Genomic DNA, 12,524 nt, shown 5'->3' on the forward strand with positions numbered 1-12,524 from the left:
TTCCTGAAATAATGGAGGAGATTAATTACTTTTTCTGAAGGGAAAGTAGGTCTAGTGCCACATTAACACCTTTCAGGCAAGGTCTCCAAAATGGGAATATAGCACTGCCAAAGGGGCAAGGAGGCCCCATCTTCTGATCTCCTCTAAGCCCACAAGAGGAAGACAGAATCACCATCAGTAGCCCAAGGCCTATCCCTATAAGGCCAGACATGTTGCCTCCCTCCAGCCCTTTCACCAACCATTCCTCCTGCAGCACCCACCACCTCTCTGCTGTGTTTGATAATTCACTGCAGTGGCAACACAAAACTCACAGATTATGGGGTTTATTAGGGAAGCAATAGGCTACAATTCAAATTCAGGAACATTCTCAGTCTCTCTCAGCCCACTGTCTCTCAACCGACAGTCTCTCTGTTTCTCTCCCAGCAGTGCATGTCTCTCAGTCTCTCTCTCACCAGCACGGGTCTCTTGTGTCTCGCTGTCAGCAATGCATGTCTCTCATGTCACCCAGCTGGCAGTGAGAGATTTTTTCTGCCTCTAGGAGAGTTCTTTTTGAGCCTGGCAGAGTGGCCAAACTAACCAATCCCAACATCAGAATTCTATACACCTGAGAGAGAGAGAGAACTTCTCAGAAAATTACTTTGTGCTGCTCCCCTCTACCACCACCACCGACAGAAATACCCCGGGTAGATAACTTAAACAATCAGGAGCTACTCAGTTGCTCACAGCAAATTCCACCACAAATTTTACAAAGACTTATGGCTAGAAAAGCCACACTTATAATTTACTACACCTTAAGCACTTTGGGTTATATCAAGTGAAGTTAGGAACAAAGATCATGTAGGAGGCTAATAGAATGTTCCTCTGGGAATAGACTCAAGACTATGTTTTGAATGCCCAGGAATTAGGATGCAGGTGCAAAGGGCCAATGACAATAATCATAAAGATCATATATGTATAGATCTATGTGATTATAAAGTATTTTACATGTGTGACCCCATGTGATAATCACAATGACCTCATGAGGTTTGCCGGCCAGGTGCATCTGAAACTTATGGAGTAAATAATTTGTCTAAAATCAGTGCACAAAAATTTTGCCTCCAAAACAATCAATAATTCTTCAAATCTGTTGGCACTGTGGTTAAACCATTGGGCTGCTTACCTAAATGTCTGTGATCTTAACCCATTAGCTGTTCACAGGAGAAAGATGAGGCATTCTGCTTCTGTACAGATTTATAGCCTTGGAAACCATATGGGGGAAGTTCTGCTTTGTCCTAAAGGGTCACTATGTGTCAAAATTGACTTGATGGCAGTGAGTTTGGTTACTTTGGTTATGTCTCACACTGTCACCCAGTGGGTAAGATCCATTAACTAGAACCTACATTGTTTATTTCCCATGGAAGGACAGAGCATAGACCAGGAGAAGTTTCCCAGGTTCTGTTTTCCTTGCTTGCTTGCTATGAGTGATCTCCAAGAGCACTGTTTTCTGAGGAAGACTGACTCTGGGAAGTGACTTCATTACCAATTGTGGTTGTGGATCTGGACCTTATTGAAAGGAGAAATCAAAATTAAATGTGGGAAAGCCCAGAGTTAAATAGTAGGACCTCACCTTTTAAATTCTCCCTCCTGCTTATGCATTGATGTTGAAAGACAAAAAAAAAAAAAAAAAGGTTGGGGGAGGGTGGGGAGAGAGTGAGTTTGTGAGTTATTGAATGAGTGAGTGAGTACTCAGGATGCAATACTTGTTCTTCTCAATCTAATGAAGAAGTAAACATTTACAATGAAAAATGTGACATTGTATGTAGACTTAATTGGAACATCTGTTGTTTCCATGTTATTCCATCTTAAAGATCAGTATACTACTGATTCCTCTGGGTGAAAATCAGATAAAAATATCTGTGCTTGTTGTTCTCTATGTGTTAGACAGTGGACCTCTACTGAAAATGAGCACAGATTCTCATCTTCAGGTATCTATGCTCCATTCTACAGGACTCTGCTTCCTGAGGTCAGACATGGTAATGTTTGATCCAGGTCTATCAGAAACTCAGCATTGCTTTCCACGTCCAACCTGACACAATAGAGATGGTTGGCCCAAACACACTGCTATGGGAAGACAGCTGGTAAACAAATGTTGAGGGTCTATTCTCCTTAGTTGTCCAGAACTCTCTTAAGCCTGTCCATGGGTCAGAAACAAAGTTTTTAGATTTTAACCTGGAACCTCCTACCACACCTAGGGATATATCTGTAGGTTTTGGATATAAACCTAGTCATCACTCTTCTCCTTCCTCTACCCAACCTATTGTCATAGATGGATATTGTTCAAATATCTACTGAGAGATCCCATTCTTGATATGTTTCCATTCTAATCATTGGTTTAGAAAACGGGGAATAAGACAATGAAAAGCAACAGTAAATCTGTTTTGTGAGCTGGATTTTGAGTTTTCTTATCTGACTGACATCAATGTTTTTCTGAACCATTGATAAATTTGGACACCATTGAAAGCAGTAACATGACAGAAAGACAATTCCTACTATATACAAATAGAGTGGAACCAAATTCCAGGGCTTGCTAAAACACAGACTAAATGAAGTAAACTTATCCATCATCTAAAGCCATTGCTGCCTAAGGCAACTCACAACAGAAAATGTGCACTTCAGCTGAGTTCCAAGCCAACATCATAGCATTTATAGAATAATCACAAAATCTTCTTGATTGGTGGGTGAGGGGGAAAGAAGAAAATGAACTTAAGACCCCTACACTATGATCCAGCCTAGTGGATCCCAGCAACCCTCATGGTTCCCCTTTGCTTGACATTCCTACTTTCCAATAACAACCTTCAAGCATATTATACATACACAAGCCATGTACATACAGTTGATTCTTGTTATTTGCAGTAATTATGTTCCATAAAGTCACCATAAGTGCTGCATCAGAGAATAGAACAGTTATTCCTAAGGGAAACACAGAGTTAAGTTTCTAAGAACATTTGTTCACAACATTTTGATCAGCTGATCACTATACAATCTTGTTTTATGTGCATTTCTGTTTAAAGGCGTTTAATATATGTTGTTGACTCATTAACATTTAATCACAGCCAACACTCTGTAATTCATGTTTAAACAAAGCCTATCAACAGATGTATTTTCTTAACAATTGCATAATCTTCCAGTTAGATACTCAATTTGTACATATGATATGAATGAAATTAATGAATGCATAGATAAATTTTATCATCCAATCTTCAATTTATTTAACAATGCTTTGCTTTTGTTTTAAAAAATAACAAAATTCAAGAAATATTCTTTGATAGGGATTTATAAAACACAAGTTTAATAAAAATGGAAAGGGGAATAAGTTTTGTAAAAAAATATGTTAATATAAATGTGAAAAATCTACAACTTATTAAGTGAAACATTTAAATATTATAAATATAAGACTGAATCAATAAATATGAATAAATAAATAAGAAAGCAGGAAGGTTTTCTCCTAGGCACTGCAGCTATTTTTAACACATACTTTCTGAATACTACCTACGAATTAATTCCTGAGTTCAATAAATTCAGTGACTAAAGCAGAAACAAAAGTCTTTTGAAATGACCAGAAATGTCCATGCAGGTGTGTTATGAATATCAGATTGAGAGTCAAGTCAAGATGAAATCAGATCTCTATTCTTTCTTCTTAATCTTTCTTGTAAGTTTGTAGATGAAGAGAAGATTCTCCTGATTTCCCCTCTGACAACTTCCCAGGCACAGTCACTGTATTTCTTCTCTTTCAGATAGAGACAGATTCCATGGAAGTACTTCTTCACAGCCAGTAGAGGGCCCTCAACTGCCAGGACAGATTCTTCCTCTCCCATTGCCTGTACCAAGCAGTTCTCCAGGTCTTCTATCTGTCGATGAAGTCCATTATGGAGTTGGTCCAGGAGGGTCATGTTCCAAGCAGCAGAGGCACCCTCTGTGTGGAAGAGGTTGGAGATCTGCTGGAGCATCTCCTGAAGGACAGAGATGGCCTGGGCCTTGTTCTGCTGGCTGCCATCCACCATCTCCTCAGGGGATCAGAAGTCCTTTCTGTTCTCCAAACAAAAAGAAGGGGAAAGTCTCCTCATTTGACCCAGAAGCACAAAAGTCTTTTTACTAGCCACAATGTGGTTGGGAGGCAGATCACAGCCCAGAGATGGAACAAGGTCATAGGTGAACACCACCAAGATGGTCAGCAGAGAGAGCTGGAGGACCATTGGGAGAACTAAGGATGCTGCTGGCCTGACTGAGGTGGATATCTGGTTGAATCTTGGACCCTACTTTCTCTGAAGACATTCTTTCTATCATGGCTTTTAAATAGGGAAGAGAATACTTTCATTTTCTGAACATCCCTCTGAACTTTTACTTCCATTTTTTGGTTTCACTTACATATTCCTCATATGGCCTGAGATGTCATCAATTTAAACACCTAATTTTGCCATAGAAATTTAATTTTCCCAGTAAACTTCAGATGTAAAGTTCAAATGGGTATTTATCAATGAAATGGCAAACATATTTCCCTAAAGTTGAAAGTATATGTACATATGTGTGTGTGTGTGTGTGTGTGTGCGCTCTGGTAGCACAGTGGCTAAGGCACTTGACTGCTAACCAGAAGGCTGGCGGTTCCTCCTCAGAAGGAAGATGGGGCAATCTACTTCCGTAGTGATACTGCCTTGGAAACCCAAGGAGGGGTCGCTATGAGTCATGTCTGACTCTATGGTTGATGGCACATAGCAACATAACAACAACATACACACACACACACACACATACTGACACTTATTTATGTATATGCTCTTCATTGTGCTTGGAACAAAGTGTTAGCTCTAATTCTGAGCTCCATTTTTACCCTCATTATTTTATACAGAAAGTCAGGATCCTTTAGTCTTATGGGCTTTTGTATTCGATTAAGGATTTCCCACATGATCTGTGATGAATAAGCTCTTTGGAACCAAGGACTAGGTTTCTTTCTGTATTTTATTTACAGCAGAAGCTAATAATTATTAGTGAATACCTTCTCAGACTTTTGTATTCCTTCTGGAATACAGTCCTATAGGTCCATTGGTTTTACTTCTCCGAGACCACAAGATTGGACTATACTACCCATTGCCTTTTCTTTCCATCATTTTCTTACTGGATGTATAGAGTTCTCCTCTGACTGTGTCAGTACCTATAGCAGGAGTCCTGGCTCTTTTCACACACTTATGAGCATGGAGGTTCTAATTCCAAGATAATTTTATTTTTAGCCATTCCCCAGAGCTACCTCACTCACAAGGCAGTTATCACACCAGGTGACACCCTCTCCTCTAGAGTGACTGAATGTCTTCAGATGTCTCCAGGGCTCAGTCTCTGAGAGCCACTCACCATATCCAGGTGACTATAATTCCTTCACTGGGGAAGGGTTTGTTTCTTTGTTGTCAAAATCAATTAATCCTTCTGAATCCTCACCTGTGTTACTGGAGTGGTTGTGTGAAGGACCCAGATTCTCAGGGGTGACCTTCTCCTCTTCTTACCTATGTACCTAGGTGTCAACTATGTCTGCAGCCTTCAGATGCTGATAGCAAAATCTTGTCTCCATAGGTAGAGGAATTCTTTAATTGTAATCTTTTTACCATTAGTCTAATACATTTTATTTTGCCAACTATAGCTTTTATTTTTTGATTCTTTTACTTAAACTACTGAACAGAAGTTATGCTCTTATTTTATGAGCTAAATACAGGGGATTCAATAATGATGTTGTCTCATTGTAGAAGCTTATGTAACAGCATCTAGTGGCCTTCAGTTGTTCATCTGGTCAGCGTTATTGCTTTGGGCTTGTTAGGCCACCTTTCTCTCTTTCTGAGAGTTCAGGGCCATGATGCCCAGGTTATTATGTCAGGGAGAAATAGCCTTCTTTTCTTGACTAGTTTGTGATTTTTTTTATTTTCAAATTTTGTAACTTCTTAACTAAACGTAACAGTTTACTGGATGAAGTTAGTATTTCTCCTCCTGCATTTCTATTTCATCTTGAGGTTAATATGAATGAAAGAAGTAAAAGACAAATGGCCCTACCATTGTTCTCTATAATTTTCAAGACATTAGATTTTAGTTTCTCATTACAAAATTCTTGGAAAGCAAAAGTTGATAGTGGTTTGTGGACAAAAGAAAACAACTGTAAATTTGAATGTTATGAAACTAAAAGAAGGGAAGTAGCTCTTTAGCAGACAAAAGGATGAACGTGTAAGTTAGCAAAATATAATGCAGCAACATCTAAGCCTAAGGGCCATGACAGAGGGGAAGAATGAAGGCTAATACTGAAGGAAACAAAGGTAGAAAAAACAAAGGTAGCTTCTGCCAGAGGCTCAAATGGACCAATGGACAGTCTTCCATTTTGTTTTGTTTTTAAATTTTTTTATTGTGATTTGGGTGCATGTTTACAAAACATTTGTTTAACTCTCAACAGTTCATGTACATTTGGTTTCACATCCCTCATTACAATCTCCATCCACTAAACTCTCCTCCCATCTCCTTCCTGGAACTATCCCTTCCCTGTGTCCTTCTTATCTATGCATTTCTGTCTGTCCAGCTTTCCCTCTATGCAAATGCTGCCCTTCTGATGTCTCATTGTTTGATCTAAGGGATGCATCTCCCTATGGTATGCGGATGCATCTTCTTGCAATAGGTGTTCTTCTTGTAGGTCTTTCTACTGTTGGCCTGAGAGCTAATCTATAGAAGTGAGTTCAGTTCCAGACTGGAAGGATAACCCTGGGCCATAGTCTCAGGGGTTCCACTAGTCTCTATCTGACCAGTAATTCTGGTCATTTTTGTGTTTTTGAATTTTGTTCCTTATTTTCCTCCCACTCTAACCAGGATCTCCAATTTTGATCCCTTTCTGAGTGGTTGACCTTGGTAGACAGGCACCATTTACTTCTGGTCTCGTAGTCATGAAGGCTGAGGTCCCTGTGGTCCATCATCTCTGAGAACCTACTCGAACCTTGCCCCTTGTTACTTCTGTAATGTGTATGGGTATTGTAGCACAAGTACATGTGCTAGACTAACTTCAGCCAATATCCTTAGTCTTGGATATATTCCTGTTCGTTTACTCATACTTGATTTTCTCACCTGTCTATGCATTTACCTACTCACCAGCCACTCCTCGGAAGGAAGGCTGGGCAATCTACTTCCGTGGTGATACTGCCTCAGAAACCTAAGGAGGGGTCGCTATGAGTTGAGTCCGACTCCATGGCACATAACAACAACAACATAGCCTAGTGTTTGCTGCCACTCCTAATGCAGTATTGTGCATGCAGTAGTATTTACCTCTGTTGTCTATATCTTTTGTGCATGTGTCTGTGTCTTCTTTTTTGCTTTGTCACTGTGCCAGTCAGACACTTCTGTTATATTGCCTTTCCCTTCACTCAAATCAATATGTGATTCTTAAGTAGACAGAAAATTTCCCTCCCTTTCCCAGTAGCCAACAAAGTAAATTCCCTTCCCTGTGTAGACCTTTCCTTAGCTTTTTACAATAATAGACTCATACAATATTTGTCCTTCTGTGATTGACTTATTTCCCTCAGCATAATGACCTCCAGATTCATCCACATTATGAGATGATTCGTAGATTCCTCATTATTTCTTAATGTTGCATAGCATTCTATTGTGTGAATGTACCATAGTTTGGTTATCCATTCATTGGTTGGTGGGCATTTAGGTTGTTTCCATCTCTTTGCTATAGTGAATTGTGCTGCGATGAACATGGGTGTGCATATGTGTATTCATGTCCTGGATCTCACCTCTTTAGGATATATTCCTAGTCATGGAATTACTGGATCAAATGGTATTTCTATTTCCAATTATTTAAGGAAATGCCATACTGTTTTCCACAGTGGCTGTACCATTTTACAGTCCTACCAACAGTGTATGAGAGTTCCAATCTCTCTACATCCTTGCCAGCATTTGTTATTTTCTATCTTGTTGAACTTTGCAGTTATTGCTGGGATGAGATGTTATCTCATTGTTGTTTTGATTTGTATCTCTCTAATTGAGAATGATCATGAACATTTCCTCATGTGTTTGTTGGCCACTTGTATTATCTTCTTTAGTGAAATGTCTGTTTATGTTCTTTGCCCATTTTTGAATTGGGTTGTTATTTGTTGTTGAAATGTTGAAGTTTTCTATAAATTTTAGAGATAAGTCCCTTGTCAGATATGTCATAGCCAAATATTTTTCCCAAATCTGTAGCTTCTCTTCTTACCCTTTTGGAGAATTTTTTTGATGCACACGAGAATTTAATTTTTAAGAGGTCCCATTCATTTACTTCCTCTTCCACTGCTTGTACATTTTGGGTTAAGCTTGGTAGTCTATTTATGCCATAAATTAGGGCACCTAGGTTTGCTTCTATTTTGTCTTCAATGAACCTTATGGTTCTGGGTTTTACATTTAAGTTTTTGATACATCTTGAGTTCATTTCTGTGTATGGTGTGAGGTATGGATCTTGTTTCATTTTTCTCCAAATGGGTATTCAATTTTGCCAGCACCATTTGTTAAAGAGGCTATCTCTCCCCCATTTACTGAGCATTGTCCCTTTGTCAAAGATCAGCTGTCCATAGATGGATGGGTCTATTTCTATGTTCTCGATTCTGTCCCACCGGTCTATTTGTCTGTCATTGTACCAATACCATGCTGTTTTGACTTCTCTGGCTGTATAGTAGGTTTTGAAATCAGGGAGTGTAAGACCTTCTACTTTGTTTTTCTTCTTCAGTAGTGCTTTGCTTATCCGAGGTCTCTTTCCTTTCCATATGAAGTTAGTTATTGGTTTTTCCATGTCCTTCAAGAATGGTAATGGAATCTGGATTGGGATTGCATTGAATGTATAGATTGCTTTGGGTAGTATTGACATTTTCACAATACTCAGTCTTCCTATCAATGAACATAGATACCATGTTCTTCCATTTATGTAGGTCTCTTGTAGTTTCTTGTAGTAGTGTTTTGTAGTTTTTTTTTTTTTGTATAGGTCTTTTGTGTCCCTGGTAAGATTTATTCCTAAGTATTTAATCTTTTTGGTAGCTATTGTACATGGTATTGTTTTTCTTATTCCCTTTTCAGAGATATGTGTATTGTTTTAGAGGAATCCAACTGATTTTTATATGTTGATCTTGTATCCTGCCACTTTGCTGAACCTTTCTCTTAGTTCCAGTAATTTTTCTTGCTGAGAATCTTGGGTTTTCTACGTATAGGATCACGTCATCTGCAAGCAGTGATAGTTTTACTTCTTCTTTGCCAATTTGGATGCCTTTTATTTCTCTTTCTTGCCTTATTGCCCTGGCTAAGGCTTCCAATACAATGTTAAGTAGAAGTGAATCAGTGATTCTTCTTTGTTTCCAACTTTTGCATTCCCATCACCAGTGATAATCAGCACATCTTGATTGCATGTTTGGTTAATGTCAGACTGCAGAAGTTAGTGAAAATCTTCAGTTTACTCATCTTTGGCTTTAGTGGTTGGTACATAAATTTGAATAATAGTAGTAGTAACTGGCTTTCCTTGTAGGTGTATGGATATTATCCTATCACTGACAGCATTGTACTTCAGGATAGATCTTGAAACATCCTTTGTGATGATGAATTCCACACTATTCCTCTTCAATTTATCATTCCTAGTATAGTAGGTCATATGGTTGTTTGATTCAAAATGGCTAAAACTGGTCCATTTCAGCTCACTAATGCCTAGGATATCAATCTTTATGCATTCCATTTCATTTTTGACAACTTCCAATTTCCTAGATTCATACTTTTTACATTCCATGTTCTGATTATTAATGGATTTGCAGCTGTTTCTTCTCCTATTGAGTCATGCCACATCAGCAAATGGAGATCGCAAAAGCTCTACTTTATCCATATCGTTAACGTCAGCTCTACTCTGATGAGGCAGCTCTTTCCCAGTCATATTTTGAGTGCCTTCCGACCTGAGGGGCTTATCTTCTGTCATTGTTTCAGGGATTATCTTCTGTCATTGTTTCTGACAACATTTCAGGGCTATTCATAAAGTTGTCCTGTAATATATCAGACAGTGTTTCACTACTATTCATAAGGTTTTCTGCTGTTAGGCATTACACTCTGTGATTTTCTATCACACATCTTGTGGCTTCTGGAAATGTGCACTAGACACTTATGGGAGAATGATAATGGAAAAGAGAAAAAGAAAAATCTTAGTATGATAATAAAAGTTTTTTGGCTTCACAGACCTGAAGAAAGTGTCTTAAGGGTGCTCTGACCACACTTTGAGGAACATAACTACTAGAAAATGGAGAGTATTTTTGCATTTAGATGAATATAATCTGTATGATTATGTATATTATAGAAAACAACAGAATTAAAGCTGGCAAAAAGTAATAATTTTTTAAGAAACTAAACATATTATCATTGACCTTCCCTCTAGCTAGCCCAGACATTAATTTTATGCAATAATAAAGAGCTATGGGTTTTTTAGTATTATCAAATAATTTCTCAAAATAGATGCTGTTTCCTCATCTTGTCTATATGAGGAATGTATATTGTCTATGTTTCATAGGAATAAGCTTTTTAAAAAATGTTATTTTGACTTTGCAGACATTTATCAAAGTCTGAAATCAAAACCATGTCATGGTTCAGATGTTGGCCTGCCCACTTTTGTGCCACAGATACATATGACCCAGGCAGATACAGAAACACATGGAGCTTTTCCCTTCTGACCCAAGCATGCACACTCACAGTCCGTGTGTGACAGAGGCCCTCATACTCAGGCTGTCATCACATTGCCTAGAGACCTAGATGGCTATTATGGGGAACTGGTTTTGGGCCCTAGGACCATCAGTACAGTAAGCAACTTGCTTAGCATGGAATGCAAACAGACTGAGCTCATGGTGAGCCATTCAAAAGGATTCATGAAGTTTCTTTTTTTAGGACAAGAAATAAGATTTTGTTTATATGTTTGTTTGATTTTTAAAGACTCCATCATCCACGCACCAGGTTCATGATTATCTGTCACAGGCTGCAGGGTAATAGCCCTTTAGCTATCTTAGTGGAGTACGGTTTGTTATTTATATAGGTTTGATGCTCTTGTTTGGTATTTCAGACTCTAATCTCCAGGATAGAGCTAAACTTTACCTTTACATGTTGCCTACTCAGTGTGTGCCAATTAGAAAGAAAAGAAAGAAAATTGATCCATCTAAGTCCTAAATTAAGTCAATTAATTTTCACAAAGACCTTGGTTACCGTTAGGAATTGTGATCCTCCAAAATGTACAATATCTGTCATACTGGAAAAGTTCTGCCCCATTTGTTGTTACGTGTACTTGTATACCACCCTGTGTCCCTTTTGTGTGTGTTGTTTCATTTTAGTTTGTTTTTAAATGGAGGCTGTATCATATTCTCAATTTAAGAGATTTCTTAGATTCCATTGACCTCATCAGTAATTTTCCCTGGGCTGCAATGACTTCGTGGGTTCTATGAGAGAAAAGCAAGTTGGCAGCTGACAGCCCCAGAGGAAATGAATCCTTCTTTCTCTTTCCTTTAATCTGTTGTTACTGTTACATCATTATAACAGGGACATTCCCTCACTTGCAAAATACTTCATCAGGAGAAAAAAAGTTTCTTCTATCAGAATTTTATAAGAACCTAGAAATTTCATTCAAGTTACTTTCAATTGGTAGCTTTTTACATGGAAGTGATAACTGACAATCAGAAACCACAAAAGAACAGGAAGCTGCTATATGAATGCACAGTGCAAGTTGATGAAACATGGAAGAGGAAATCAGCAAATAATTCATTATCTTTCTCTCCTTTTCTCTCTCTTTCCATCCCTCCATTTCTCCATCCCTTTCCCTCTCTCTATATATATATCTTTTCAGCTTTAATAGGTCAAATCTCTTCCAAATATTTATACAAATGACCATTTCCCTGAATGAATATAAAATTCAGAGTTATCTACAATAAAAGGTGGCTATTTTTCAGTGTTCACAGGACACTTTCTAGTATTCCATTTTTTGGTTTGTTGTGTTTTTGCGGTCAGTTATTTAGAGATAGGAGAGTTCATTAATGTAATATATATTTATACAATAAAATAAGAAAATAGTTACTATTAAGCCATCTCTGTGTGGAAGATGGGAACTCTGGTGGCATAGTGCCTAAGGCATTTGACTGCTAACCAGAAGGCTGGCAGTTCAAATCCACCAGCCATTCCTTGGAAGGAAGGTTGGGCAATCTACTTCCGTAGTAATACCACCTCGGAAACTCAGAGAGAGGTCGCTATGAGTCGGGTCCGACTCGACGGCAGTGCATGCATTTATGTGAAAGATACTCTACTAAATGCTTTAAAATGTTTCAGTTTAATTAACACAACAATTTTAGGACTGTTTCTACCCTATTTTACATTTGAGAAAACTCAGGCTCAGAGAAGTTAAGTGAATGTCCAAGTTTGAATCTTGTATTTCATGTTAAGAATAATTGCTTAAGTTTCTAATTAGATCTGGCAAGATGGCGGACTAGGCAGAAAGA

At 38.2% G+C, this 12,524-nt stretch overlaps 1 pseudogene; it reads right to left on the minus strand.

Annotated features, from left to right (window-relative positions):
* Positions 1-3,644: 3,644 nt before the first annotated feature.
* LOC103203410 lies at positions 3,645-4,232 on the minus strand (annotated as a pseudogene).
* Between the last annotated feature and the right edge of the window lie 8,292 nt (positions 4,233-12,524).

The sequence above is a fragment of the Orycteropus afer genome, unplaced genomic scaffold (genome assembly GCF_000298275.1).
Source record: "Orycteropus afer afer isolate SDZICR_OR568_19922 unplaced genomic scaffold, OryAfe1.0 scaffold00216, whole genome shotgun sequence".
Taxonomy (NCBI): Eukaryota; Metazoa; Chordata; class Mammalia; order Tubulidentata; family Orycteropodidae; genus Orycteropus; species Orycteropus afer.